At 39.9% G+C, this 13,206-nt stretch overlaps 1 protein-coding gene and 1 non-coding gene across 7 annotated transcripts in view; one reads left to right on the plus strand and one right to left on the minus strand.

Moving 5' to 3' along the window:
* The window catches only part of ANKS1B (ankyrin repeat and sterile alpha motif domain containing 1B), a 1,028,517-nt gene that overhangs the window by 70,913 nt on the left and 944,398 nt on the right, over positions 1-13,206 (plus strand). The window lies entirely within an intron of this gene.
* Positions 3,086-3,192, minus strand: LOC111723082. The gene has a single exon (XR_002771701.1). It is a non-coding gene; the product is annotated as a U6 spliceosomal RNA (small nuclear RNA).

The following is a 13,206-nucleotide window of genomic DNA, read 5'->3' on the forward strand; positions in this document are numbered from 1 at the left end:
TGACTCTTTTCATTCATCCCCAACCTGTGTCTAGTAATTGTAGACAATAGTAATTTTTCTCTAGCTGTGCTATAAGCTAGGGTTAAAGGTTAGAGCCCTTTTCCGGGTAAGATGTTTCTAAGAACATCCATGTGTGTTTTTAACATGGGATCTTTATCCAGAGGAAAATATTAGTGACTTTGTCTGTCTGCTGTCTGTCAGTTTATCAGCTCAAAGATAATTTACTTTTCCAGAGGGTAATAATTCTTTTATAGGGGAAAGCCTCATTCTTCAAAAATGAAAAGAATATAGAGAAAAAAAAATTATAGAATGGCAAAGTGTCGGGCTGGAATTTAGAGATGCAGCATTTCTCTCTGTTGAGATGTGATTTGCTCATACATCTCATGCATTCACTTGTCAAATATTAATGGAACATTCTTTTATGTATGAAATAAGGTTTAAGTAGAATAGAAAGTATATAGGACCTGGGAGAAAACCAGGGCGCTCCTTCTGGCTCTGCTTCTCGGTAGCTGTGATTTGGACTGAGACAAGCATCCATTAGGAATCATAGTTCTTTCTTAACTTTAATGTGGGGATAATAGAATCCTCCTTGGTTGCCTTGCAGGATTATAGTAAGGATTGAAAGAGTTCTACAAATCAGAGCTCTCTAAATAAATATTAATTTCTTTTATTATTGTGTGCGTGGAACAATTTTATATGGAAGATTTTTTTTTTTAAATCACCAGTTTTTAAAATATACTTTGGTTTAGCATTCTAGGTCCTGAAAGCATTTTAAGACTGTTATGATTTATAAAGGGCCTTGAAATTCCCTGAGGCTAGATTATAAATAGTAAGGCCATTACTATGTTTACTTATTGTCCGTTCTTATTTATTGCCTGGAGTGGAAGTTTTAAGAGAAGCTAGTTTGGCTCTTTGTATTCTCTACAAATAATCCTGATTTTAGGACAAGGAAATTTGCAAAAAGATAACAAGGTAAAATGACTTTTTTTTTTTCTTAAAATAAACTATATGCACATGACTTATAAAAACTACTTAAAATTTGAACTTCATGACTGGGCAAGTGAAAAGAAAAGAAATTTCTTACATGCTAAACTGATAAAATGAATAATTTTATTTTTGCTTAATAGCATATATTATGATATATAATTAACGAGTATTTTTTGCAATGAGAGATAGATCTGTAGGCTGCAACATTAGACTTTTAGAGCTATTAGAGAATAAATGCAGTATGTATTAGATTTCTATTTGAACCTATACCTCATTAAATTTAGGATATAGGGTATAACAGGATTCAGAAGAATGAATTCTAATTTTAACTGTAAGAAGTACAGTTTAGTTATTTCATAGATAGATTTTTTGAGACAGTCTGTTTTTTGAATCTCACTTCTGCCACCTATTTTCTGTGTGACCTTGGGCAAGTTTCGCGACCTAGTTTCTTCAGTTTCAAAATAAGATAATTATAGTGCTTACCTTAGAGTTGCCGTAGGAATTCAGTGAGACGACGCACACCAATTATTTATCGGTTTAATATTATCATCGCTACCACAATCACTGTCACCATCATAATCATGATTGCTGTCATCACCAGGGCCACTAATGAATAATCTTGGCCAAGTCATAATCCCTCTTCATTAAGTTCTCTCACTTGTAAAACGGGAGGACTGGACTAGCCCTCTAGCTCCTAGTTAATCTCCACGTAGCTGTTGTTATTGTTTCTTTTTTTTTTTTTGAGACAGAGCCTCAAGCTGTCCCCCTGGGTAGAGTGCCGTGGCATTACAGCTCACAGCAACCTCCAACTCCTGGGCTCAAGCGAGTCTCCTGCCTCCGCCTCCCAAGTAGCTGGGACTACAGGCGCCCGCCACAGCGCCCGGCTATTTTTTGATTGCAGCCATCATTGTTGTTTGGCAGGTCTGGGCTGGGGATTCGAACCTGCCACCTTAGGTGTATGTGGCTGGCGCCTTAGCCGGTTGAGCCACAGGCGCCGAGCCGCTGTTGTTATTGTTGATAGGAGATATTGTTTTAAAGATTATCCGGTGCTTTGTTGTAAGCCTAGTAAATGTGAGGTGTCATCACCGTCACCATCTTCCTCCTCCTCCCTCCTGTTACGGTCTTTCCAGCTCTGAAATGTCATAAAAAGCGAAAATCCATCTGTGGTGTTAATCCTTGGCTCTCCCGCCTTCTTTGGACTAAAGCATTGTTTGGCAGGCCCTCATTTTTGCTTTCTTCATCATTACTCTGTCTTTACCCATTGTATATAGCAAATTATGTACACTGGTTCCTGAAGGCAGGGCCAGAAGAGGAAGAAGAGGAAGAGGCCTGGGGCTGAGCTTGGCTTACCCAAGGCGTTTTCCTTTTTCAACCAAGGACCCAAAGGGCTGGGCTACACACTCAAAGAAATTAGAGCCAGCTGACCCCAAGTTCGCTCATCTCTTATAAAGCCTCCTTGCTGCTCCTTAATGAAGCTTTTGTCCTTCTGGAAGACAGAAAGTCCTGTTTGGAGGACTCCAGCCTTAGAGAGTGTCGGAGAGGGTTTTCATTGCCTGGGGAAAAACCAAGCTGAATTTCTGTTCAGACAGAAATTGATTTTTGAAGTGCAGGGAAACAAGAGGTGTACCTTTTGAATAAGATTTAGGACCTTGTTGTGAAGTCGTGTATATGAAATTAAGAAGTAAATCGGAGGTCAGGCATGGTGGCTCCTGCCTGTAATCCAGAACTCTGGGGGGGCTGAGGCTGGTGGATCACCTGAGCTCAGGAGTTTGAGACCAGCCTAAACAAGAGTGAGACCCCGTCTCTACTAAAATTAGAAAATCTAGCTGGGCATTGTGGCTGGGGCCTATAGTCCCAGCCACTCAGGAGGCTGAGGCAAGAGGATTGCTTGAGCCCAAGATATTGAAGTTGCTGTGAGCTGTGATGTCACAACACTCAACCCAGAGTGGACAGAGTGAGATTCTGTCTCAAAAAGAAGTAGTGGCATTTTGGGAGCTGCATTGAGCAGAAGTCTCTGTTATTGTCTGAAAACTTCTAGTTAATATTACTGACTTTAGTACTTTGTCCCCATCTCAGCTGTAGCTTGTACCCTTTTATTTAAAATATGGAACACTTCACGAATTTGCGTGTCATCCTTGTGCAGGGGCCATGCTAATCTTCTCTGTATCGTTCCAATTTTAGTATATGTGCTGCTGAAGCCAGCACAGCTTGTACTCTTTATCCCTGCGGTGTGTTCCAGAAAATAAGGAAAGGTCTTTGGCTGGAACAGGGAAGGAGTAGTTGCCTGGCCCTACAGAATGGAGTAAAGTATACACACTTTTTAAAATTGACTTGCCATTATACCTGAGTGTTCTGTTCCACTTTCAAACTCACGTCCAGAAGTACCTAATGCCCACCTATTCCCAAATGCTATGGAGATTTGTGTTGTGTAAATCATGTTACTTTCTCAGCTTTTCCCACTCCTGGCTAGAGAGGTCAAGTTCAAGTTCATGAATGAATTTGAGGTCTCTCAAGTTCATTCATGTGAAGCCATCTACCTTCTGGCTTCTGCACTTTCCTGGCTGTCTCTTCTCTCCCACTCCTGTTCTTCTTTGTTGTGCTTTAAAAATCCCTTCCTGGTGATTTTAGTAGATTTTAAGGTTTGTATGGGTTAATGCTTACATCCAGTGGGTCAGCTTTTTGTTTCTTTAAACCTATCACAGAAATTTCAAACATATGCAAAAGTAGAGAGAATAGTAGTTTGAGTCTCTGCGAATCCTTTTCTCAGCTTCCAGAGCGATCGGTTGTCAACACATGGCCAATATTTTATTTATACCTTCCCTACCTCCTCTGGATTATTTTATAGCAAATCACAGACCTCACATCATTTTATCTATAAATTATTCAGCATATCCCGCTAAAAGATAAAGATTCTTTTCCCCCAAAGCATAACTATAATACCATTATCAAACCCAAAATAAACGTAACATTTTTTTAATATCACATATCCATTGAATGCTTACATTTCCACTAATTCATCATTACGAATGTTTTACAGTTTACTTATTACAATAAGTATCAAAATAACCATCACAGTGTTTATTATAATTATTTCTCCACATTTGATTTTCTTTTCTCAACAGGGAGCTAATCAGTGACCAGGATTTTCATAGGACTAGGGCAGAAGAGCTCGAAAAAAGGACGTTCAGCAGAAAATCAGGCTCTGATCAGCCAGTCCAGTGGTTTTCAGCCATAACAGTTCTCAGCCGAGAGCATATATCAGAATCACCTGGGAAGGTTTTCAGATAATAGATGATCAGGTTCCTCTAGAAGCGGATTAAAATATATTCCCAGCCCCACCCAGAATAGGACTCTAAAGAGCTAAAGATGTACCATAATTCCATTCTAATATTTGGGTTCTTGTGTTAATAGCTAGACAAGCTACTAAAATACTGCACAAGGATTAAACTTGGCTCACTGTGGATTCTTTTAATGACTGATTTTATTCCTAGGTTTTTACCTTTTTACGTGCAATGACAGTATGAAAAAGTGAGCAGGAACTTTTATTTCCCTTTCTTTCTTTCTGAAAGGAAGAACTGTTGGTGCTTTGGTGAGTATTCTGTGGAATTTCTCTGTTATCAGAGTCATCATATGGATTGGGGGAAAATTGGTGTTTAAAATGTTCATAGACCTTCCTTAGTTGACATTTGCATTTAGAATTTATAGCGTTAATGACTATGATTAGCGATTTGGCATCGATTTGGGATCTTTAAGCAAAAAGGTCTTTTGAAGTAAGAAGTACCCACAGTCAGTGAGATAGATATATGCAGGAAAGACCAACTTTTCCTTTTTCTCTTTCTTTTCTTTCTTTTTTTTCTCTGAGATAGCATCTCACTTTGTCACCCTGGATAGAGTGCCATGGCATCATCACATCTCATAGCAACCTCAAACTCTTGGGCTCAAACGATCCTCCTGCCTCAGTCTTCTGAGTAGCTGGGACTACTGGTGCCTGCCACAATGCTGGGGTAGTTTTTCTGTTTTCAGCAGAGATGAGGTCTCACTCTTGCTCAGTCTGCTCTCAAACTCCTGATCTTAAGCGATGCCTCGACCTCCCAGAATGCTGGGATTACAGGTGTGAGCCACTGTGCCTGGCCAAGGCTCACTTTTTCTAAACTTCTTATAGACATAAATGGGCCTGGAAAGGCAGTGCTCTGGATCATTCTGGACACGAGCAAGGCAGCTGAGGTCAGCTACTGTTCTATAGCATTTCCTTGCTTGGGGATCTTGGACTTTGCCAACAGTCACTTTCCTTGTTTTAAAGTTGAGTCCCACAACCGATCTCACATAGTTTATCATAGGATGAAAATAAAATGCTTGGTACAGGGTGAGCGATTAATACTGCTTCTTCCTTGAGTATGAATATATGGCCACTGGGAAGGTCCAGTAGCAATGACTAAAACCAACATTGAGTTCTTATGGCGATTCTTGGACGTAATTAGAAAGTAAATTTCCTTTTAATAAGTACATAAATCTTGCTTGATAGATCAGTCTCTAGTTTTTTACCCACCCTCCCCCAAAGAAAGCCGTTATCTCAAGGCTGGAGCTTTAGAGTTAAGATCCTGTCCTGCTGAAATCACCGAGATACCATTGTATCAAAAGACGTGCTTTGAACTAACTAGTAGTTATTATCTGTTACATAACTGCTCTTGTGCCCTGGACTTCAAGCCTGTCTATTAATATATTTAGAGCGAGGAAATTCTCCCTTTCTTGACTTCAAACCCCAAATTATTTTAGCGAGACAGACCCACAGACTGCCCTGAAAAAAATGGTCAGGGGACTCCGATAGCGTGAATTGCATTTGTGTTAGTGAAGAAAGTCTTTAACAAGGAGTTGCAGTCTGTCGTGATGGTTGTCAGACCTTTTTTCCCCTTTGCCTGCGTATTTCTATGCAGTGCAGGAAAAGCACTTCAAAGCGTCTTTCCGGGAGAGGTTTTGTAAAGGGATAGTCAGGGTCAGCGCTTCTTGCTAGCTCCACTTGTCATTTTCTGTTCTGTCTGTTACCAGTTTTAGGACAGGAACTCTACACTTTGAGGAGGAACCTTTTGTGGTTGAGTTATTACCTAGGGCAAGACTTAGCTTGGTGTGTGTGTGTGTGTTTAACAAAAAGGCACTTTGCTGTATCTTCCCTGGTAAAGCTGTGTTAGGTCATTTTGGTTTCAAGGAACTGAGCTTCCATCCATCCGTCTAAAGAAAAGAAAAAAGTCTTTTTGTAAAGAGATATATGGATTGGAACTGGAAGGCACCTGCATCTTTTAACGCTCCGAGAATTATTCCTCTCTTAGTCCGTTTCTCTCAGGTCGCATAGCATGTAATAAATAGATCATCGTTAATATTTGTGGAGCGAACAATGAATGGCTCTTTTCTCTCGTTACCTCTGCTTCTCTCTCCATTTTATTACCTTTATGTTGTTAACCAGCTCATCTCTCTTTCTAGGACAAGATCCATAGGGAGCAAATATGACTGGTATCACCAATTACTATTACATCGCTGTTTGGGCTCATCATGTCAGAGTACACATCAGCCAGACTACAGACAGGCGTGCTTGTGCTCTCCTTGGGCTGAGAAGCAAATACTGTCCAGCATCTGCTTTTCTGGTCATGGGGCATTGTGTTAACGTAGACTGAGACATTTGGGATAGTAAGCATTGGGTCTGATATGCCCTCTGCGGACTGAGACATTTGGGATAGTAAGCATTGAGACTGATACACCCTCTACGGACTGAGACATTTGGGATGGTAAGTATTGGGACTGATACGCCCTCTGCGGACTGAGATATTAGGGATAGTAAGCATTGAGACTGATACGCCCTCTGCGGACTGAGACATTTGGGATGGTAAGCATTGAGACTGATACGCCCTCTGCGGACTGAGACATTTGGGATAGTAAGCACTGGGACTGATACACCCTCTGCAGACTGAGATATTAGGGATAGTAAGCATTGGGACTGATACGCCCTCTGCAGACCGAGACATTTGGGATGGTAAGCATTAGGACTGATACGCCCTCTACAGACTGACGTATTAGGGATAGTAAGCATTGGGGCTGATATGCCCTCTATGGACTGAGACATTTGGGATGGTAAGCACTGAGACTGATACGCCCTCTGGACTGAGACATTTGGGATAGTAAGCATTGGGGTTGATACACCCTCTACGGACGTTTACCTCCAGCTTAAATGAATAGAGAAACGGACTGGGAAAGAGGAGTCAAAGAAACCACATGCAGCGGCTCCCCTCTGTAATCCCTCTGGGAGGCCAAGCTGGGGAGACTGCATCAGGCCAGGAGTTTGAGACCAGCTGAGCAATGTATTGAGACCCCGTCTCTATGAAAAAAATTTTAAAAAGTAGCCAGGGCTGGTGAAGTGGGCCTGTGGTCCCAGCTACTCAGGAGGTGGAGGTAGGAGGTGGCATTAGCCCAGGAGTTTAGGCTGCAGTGAACTGTGATTTTTGCCACCACATTCCAGCCTGGATAGCAGAACACAAGACTCTGTCTCAAAAAAAAAAAAAAAAATAAAGAGAGAGACAGAGAATTTAATGAGTGGTTATTGATTGTAGGATACATTATTAGACCTTTTCTATATCAATCAACCTCTTAAGAGTGCTATCATGTAGTCTTAATATTCTGATTTTAAATAAGAGAAAAGTTCGCTTAGATGATGTTCAGTAATCTTCTGCAAAGTTCTCAGTATGTGGTGGAGTCTGGGCGGTAAACCTGTCTGCCTGTCTGCAGATGTCTCCTCCTGTGAAACTTTGCTGCTCCAAGAGTACTTTCTCTAGTGCCTGTGGAAATATTAATATAATGCAAGCCACATAAGTAATTTAAGATTTTCTAGCAAGTGCATTTACAAAAGGAAAAGGAAACAAGCAAAATTAATTGTCATAGTGTGTTGTTTAATCCAGTATATGTAAAATATCATTTCAATATGAAATCAGTATAAAAAAACATTAATGCGATGTTTTACATCCTTTATCTCCCACATTCCAAGTGTTGAAGTCTGGTGTGTGCTGCCTACTGACAGGACCTCTTGATCCAAAGTAGCCACCTTTTAAGTATTCACGAGCCATGTACGCTAAGTAGTTACTGTCTTGGACAGCCTGGCCATATAGTATCAGTGCCTGTTCAACTGTTTATTAGTGTGATGATCTGCGTTGAGCCTCCTGGGGGTTCATTAACTGTCCTGTTAAATGGGAGATGTTAACACCTTACGTGGCTACCCTGTGGGATGCTGTGTTAGATGATTTGGACAGGGCCAAGTTCACAGTTCACTGGGATTGAACTCAGTGAACATCTATAGTTGAGTTTCAGCTAATTGTTGATGTTTCTGGTTATTCCTGAGCCATTTTTGTCACTGTATATGTGGATAAGGTAATCTATAAGTGTGATCTGAGTTTCTCAAAAGTCACATCAACAGTTCTGACAGCTTTTAGGAAAAGTTTTGGTTCTTGAGAGTACAAGTTTGGATATGTATCCAACAATTAGTAGATTCACATATATATATTGATTATCTAAGGATCAAGTCATCTGTTCATCTGACATATGGATATACCATAGGTCTGTCACAGTTTATCATGTTTTGTCAGATTCCATTAATGCTAATGATTACAAATGAGGAAAAGTGAGTAAACAGACATACCGCCAAGGCTTCATTTATTATCTGCTGTCTTTTTTTAAAATTAAATGATAACTATGTACATTAATGCAATTCTGGGGTACAATGTGGTGTTTTCATATACAATTTGAAATATTTTCATCAAACTGGTTAACATAGCCTTCATGTCATTTTCTTAGTTATTGTGTTAAGATGTTCATATTCTACTCTTAGAAAGATTTACTTGTTTCCTTGTAAGATAAACCATAGAGGTGATCCCTCCAATCACCGTCCCTCCAGCCATTCCTCCCACCCTTCTCCCCCCTCTCCATATTCTTAGGCTGTTATTAGGTTATAGATTTCATATGAAAGCTATAAATTAATTTCATAATAGGGCTGTGTACATTGGATACTTTTTCTTCCATTCCTGTGATACTTTGCTAAGAAGAACACTTTCCAGCTCCATCCATGTGAACATGAAGGCTTTTTTTTTTTTTTTTGAGACAGAATTTCACTTTATCACCCTTGGTACAGTGCTATGGCGTCACAGCTCACAGCAACCTCCAGCTCTTGGGTTTAGGTGATTCTCCTGCCTCAGCCCCCCGAACAGCTGGGACTACAGGTACCTGCCACAATGTCCGGCTATTTTTTGTTGCAGTTTGGCAGGGGCCGGGTTGGAACCCATCACCCTTGGAATATGGGGCCTGCACCCTACTCACTGAGCTATATTTTTGTTGCAGTTTCTGGTAGGTTTCAGGTTTGAACCTGCCACCCTTGGTATATGGGGCTGATGTACTACGCACTGATCCACAGGCACTGCCCCTTATTTGCTATCTTTTGATGGATACTTGCCAAGGGACTTTGTTGATGACATGTATAGTACATACCATTATATTATCATACATTATTCATATATACATATTGTAATATATTATATATTTATATTATGTGCATGCATATATATATAGGATAGAAAAGATGAAAACATTAAGATCTGTGTGCATATATATAGTGAGCAAAAGGAAAGCGTTAATAAGAATATAATAGAAATTACATTTGTTTTTGCATATTTGTTTAAAAGTATTTGCAGAATTTCCCCCAGTGTTCCAGATACTTTGTGGTTGCTTGGATTTCTGATAAAGGGGAATACACATAGTTTCTTCTCTTGCAGAGTTTACCACTTTGTGCAAAGGATAGACATTAGATGCAGTTACTTAAATCTAGAGGAGAGAAGTGTTAGGAAATAAAAGGATGTGTGCTGTGCCTGAAGGCCTAGCTGGGCCCCTAATTTAAGACGTGGGTTAGAAAAAGCTTTTGCAAGTAAATAGCATGTAAGCTGAGACTTAGAAGATAAATGGCAATTAGCCACGCAAAATAGGGAAGAGAGGCAGGAAGAAGCAATTCAGAGAGAAGAAATAGAGTGCAAAAGATAGGTTCTTGGAAACTTAAAAAAACTTAAAGGATTTGTGAGATACATAGACTGTATTTTTCATTTTAAAAATTGGAGAACTGAAACTCCACGATAGTAAGTGATTTGTCTAAGATCAGATTAAACAGTGGAGGTAATAGGGGATTGTATGTTGTTGCCATCTTTGTTTTTGTTTTTATTTTATTTTATTTTATTTTTTGAGACAGAGCCTCAAGCTGTCATCCTAGGTAGAGTGCTGTGGCATCACAGCTTACAGCAACCTCCAACTCCTGGGCTCAAGCGATTCTCCTGCCTCGGCCTCCCTAGTAGCTGGGACTACAGGCATCTGTCACAACACCTGGCTATTTTTTGGTTGCAGCTGTCATTGTTTTTTGGCAGGCCCGTGCTGGATTCGAACCCGCCAGCTCAGGTGTATGTGACCAGTGCCTTAGCTGCTTGAGCCACAGGCACTCAGCCTGTTTTAGTTTTTGATAGAGATGGGGTCTCACTCTTGCTCAGGCTGATCTCGAACTCCTGAGCTCAGCAATCCTACCACCTCAGCCTCTCAGAGTTTTGGGATTACAAGCACCTGATTACTGCACCTGGCGCCCCCATGTTTGCTTTTTAAAATAGGTACATTTGGGCTGTGAGCTATGATGCTACAGCATCTACCCTGGGCGACAGAATGAGACTCTGTCTCAAAAAAAAAAAAAAAAACCATACAAATGTATTGTCTTTGGTGTACAGTTCTATGAATTTGGACAAATGCATGATTAGGTAATCACTATCATAATCAATACTACAAAGAGTTCCATCATCCCTGCAAAATGCCCTCATTCTACTCTTTGGTGGTCAGCCCCTCTCTCCAACTCTAACCCGTGGCAACCACTGATTTTTCCTCTATTCCTGTATTTTTGTTTTTTCCAGAATGTCATATTCTATAGTAGAGATGTACATGTAGGATGTAGAGCTCTATGTCTGTCAACTTTGACTTTACACTAGGCATTTGAGATTCATTCATGTTGTTTTGTGTATCAGGAGTTCATTCATACTGGAAAGTGGCTTTTTTGTGTGGAATGCACCACGGTTTGTTTTGTTCTGTATTTCCACCAGTTTAGGGACATTTGCTTATTTTATTTTTTGATGTTGATAAATCTACTCTAAATATTTATGGACACATTATTTTTGCATGTGAAAAAATACTTATTTCTCTTAGGTAAATACCTAAGAATGGCATTGCTGGATCGTATGTTAAATGAATATTTAATTTTATTAGAAAACTCCTGACCCGGTTTCCCCGACGGCTGTAATGTCTGCATCCCCATCAGCAGCAGTGGAGAGTCCCACTTGCTCTGCGTACTTCCCAGCACCTGGAATTGTCAGCTCTGAATTGTCTAATTGGTGGGTTGTGGCAAGTTCTTGTGAATTTTTATTTGCATTTTTCCAATGACTGATGAAGTTAAACATCTTTTGAAGTGCTTATTTACCGTTTAGTATTTCTTTCTTTGGTGAAATTTTCTCTTCAGATCATTTGTTCATTTTTTAAAAAATGAGTTGTTTTCTTACGTTTGGGGATTTCTTTCCTTTTTTTTTTTTTTTTAGACACAGAGTCTCACTTTATTGCCCTTGGTAGAGTGCTGTGATGTCACAGCTCACAGCAACCTTCAACTCCTGGGCTTAGGCGATTCTCTTGCCTCAGCTTCCCACGTAGCTGGGACTACAGGCACCTGCCACAATGCCCAGCTATTTTTGTTGCAATTGTTTAGCTGGCCTGGGCCAGGTTCGAACCTGCCACCTTTGGTGCATGTGGCTGGCACCATAACCACTGTGCTATGGGTGCTGAGCTGCATTTGGGGATTTCTTGTATCCTTGTATTCTGAGTACAAGTCCTTTGTTTGAAATATGATTTTCAGTGCTCCCTCTGAACGGGTACAATGTAGGGGTGTATGGCACACCTTTAGGATGTAGGATGTAACTTATAAGAGAGACTCTACCTGACAAATTCACATACTGTGATTTGACTGTTCGTGCCCTCACATTAACCTGAAATAAAAAAGAAAGAAGTAATGATTTGCAGTTTTTTCCCCCTGCAGTCTTTGGTCTGTCTTTTTGTTGTCTTCTGTGTCTATGGCAAAGCCGAAGTCCAATTTTCTCAAAAAAACAAAACCAAAAAATTCATGAATTACGCTTTTGATGTTGTATCTTTGCCTAAACCCATGTTACTAAGATTTTTTTCCTCAACGATTCTTCTATGAGCTATACTTAATAGTTTTATGTTTCCATTTTGAGTTACATTTTATATAAGGTACGAGGCAGAGTCTGAGGTGGTTATTTACTTGCTTAGAGATGTTCATTTGTCCCAGTAGTTCTTATGGAAGAGACTGTCACATCTCCATTGAGTCAAAAACCAATTGATTATATTTATGGGGATCTATATTTGGACTCTGTGCATTGAAAACTCCATCAGACAATGCACCATTTTTTGCTCTTAACTGCTGAACAGATTGCCAAGAACTTAAGATGGAAGAATAGCGTAGTATATTTATCTGGAAATTTACTATTTCTGTTGTTCCTTCATTTCTGATGTTCCAAGTCTCCTTCTGGTGTCATCTTCTGCCTGAAGAACTTCCTTTCAGCATTTCTTGTAGAGAAGCCTCTTGTTAATGGACTTGCTTGGATTTTCTTCATCTAAGAATGTCCTTATTTCATTTTTGTTCCTGAAGGATATTTTCCATGGATGTAAAATTCTGGTTGGGTGGCTTTTTTTTCCCAGTGCTTAAAAAATTTGTACATGTCCTTGGGCCTCCCTGATTTCGGATGAGTGATCCTCAGACTTTGAAATCATTGTTTCTCTGTAAGTAATATATCATTTTCCTTTGGCTGCTTTATATTTTTGCCTCAGTTTTTGGAATTTTGATTATCATATGTCTAGGCATGGATATTTTGGAGTTGGTTATATTTGGGGTTCTGGATTTATGGTTTTTGCCCAATGTACACAGTTCTTGCCATTAAAAATTTTTTTTGATGTTCTTCTTCTGGGACTGGGACAATGTGAATTTTAGTCATTTTAACATTTTCCTACAGGTCCTCAGACTTTATGTTTCAGCTATTTTTTATCTCTGTTGTTCACATTAGATAATTTGTACCAATGTGTCTTCAAGTCTTCTGGCAGTTTCCTCTGCCA

This window comes from Otolemur garnettii, unplaced genomic scaffold (assembly GCF_000181295.1).
Source record: "Otolemur garnettii isolate 467f Iridium unplaced genomic scaffold, OtoGar3 scaffold00007, whole genome shotgun sequence".
Taxonomy (NCBI): Eukaryota; Metazoa; Chordata; class Mammalia; order Primates; family Galagidae; genus Otolemur; species Otolemur garnettii.